Source organism: Solanum pennellii, chromosome 1, assembly GCF_001406875.1.
Source record: "Solanum pennellii chromosome 1, SPENNV200".
In the NCBI taxonomy this organism is placed as follows: Eukaryota; Viridiplantae; Streptophyta; class Magnoliopsida; order Solanales; family Solanaceae; genus Solanum; species Solanum pennellii.
The window spans coordinates 44,045,166-44,047,046 of NC_028637.1; positions in this window are offsets into that span (position 1 = coordinate 44,045,166).

Below are 1,881 nucleotides of genomic sequence, written 5' to 3' on the forward strand. Positions count from 1 at the left end.
TATATATATATATATATATATGAGCCCGAAATATCCCTCAACTCTGCCGTTTAGAGGTTATATATATCTCTTGTTATGAAAGTGACTCATATATATTTTGACAAGTATACAAATGACTCACATGTAACCCTACCGTTACTAAAGGAGCTCACATATATCCGTCTTCTAACAAAAGTGGAAAAATTAGTTTTAAATTTATAGTTTTGACTTTTAATTTTTAAGAAAATCGTGCAAGGGTATATATGATCTTTCTAGTAAAGTTTAAGGTATATTTTCATTTTTTTCATACATAAATTTTTTTTGACTTCTTTGATTATCATTATTTGAGTTTCTTAATCTTATTTTACTCCATCCATTTAAAAAAGAATGACCTCCTTTCTTTTTTACTGTGTTTAAAAAAGAATGATCTCTTTCTTTTTTGGGTAACATTTTAATTTCAGCTTTCCACGTGACATGTTTAAGGCCACAAGATCAAAGGACAATTTTGTACATTTGAACTAACTTTAATTAAGACCTTAAGATTCAAAAGTCTTCTTTATACTCTTAAACTTCGTGCCAAGTCAAACCAGGTCATTCTTTGTGAAACAGAGGGAATATTTTTTTCTTCCGGGCTACTGAATTAAGGGTGACAAAAGAGTTTCAAAATGAATAAAAAGTGATACAAGTTTTAGTTATTGAGTAGAGGTGACAATTTTTTGATTAGTGCCAATGACACTAATTTTAAAACCCTCAAGTTCTATTATATACATAAAAACCCTATCCCCCCTCCCACCACACCATCCCTCCTCTCCACTTCTGTCGCAGTCATTTCCTCCCCATCTGTTGTTACCGTTGCCGTCACTACTTCCTCCTCTACCACAACCATCAGTTCTTGCTCTATTGCCGCCACTCTCTTATTCTTCCTCTTTTACCACCATTGTTGCCACCTCCTTATTCAATCTGCCTCCACAATAACCATCACCTCCACCTTCATTGTTATCACCAACATCCTATTTGCCTCTCTACCACCCTCTCTTTTATCTCACTGAAGAAACTTCAACAGTTGCTACAATAATTTCAACAGTTGCTGAGCAAACTTAGCAGTTGCTGAACAAACTTCAACATTTGCTTGAATAACTTTAGCAGTTATTGCGATAACTTCAGCTATTGCTTGATTTTCTTAAATGAAACAATGACTTCAACTTCAAAAATTTAAAATTAAAGCAAATTAATTTGTGAAATAGAATCAACAAGAGAAAAAGATAACACGTGATAAAACATAATAAACAACAACGATAAAGATAGCGACAATAAAGAAGAACAAGTATTCCCTCCGTTTAAAAAAAAATGATCCTATTTTCTTTTTAGTCTGCTTAAAAAAGAATGACCCCTTTTCTTTTTTGGCAACACTTTAACTTTAACTTTCCACGTGACATGTTTAAGACCAAAAGATTAAAGGTTGTTTTGGTACATTTGACATAAATTTAATTTAGAACTACAAGATTAAAAAATCTTCTTTCTTTTCTTAAACTCCGTTTCAAGTCAAAATAGACAATTTTTTTATGCGGAGAGAGTAAATGGAAGAAGACAAAAAGAAATGAAGAAGAAGAAGAAATCTGGAAGAGAAAGAAAAAAGGAAGAAGAGGGAGAAATAAATTTTGAAAGAGATTTTAAATTTGAAATTTAAGAAAGAGAGAAATTTTTCAAGCATTTTGCAACTAGAAATTGAGTTTATTTTGAATATTTTAAAAATTTAAAATTTTTAAATATTACATTTTAAACATCAATTATTTTAATCACTAATTTAAAATTTTTTGACTTGATTAATTTATTTTTGTCATCAATTTTAATTTCAAACACTTTTTTAGCATTTCTCTTAAAATTTTATTTTTTTGGCGGGTA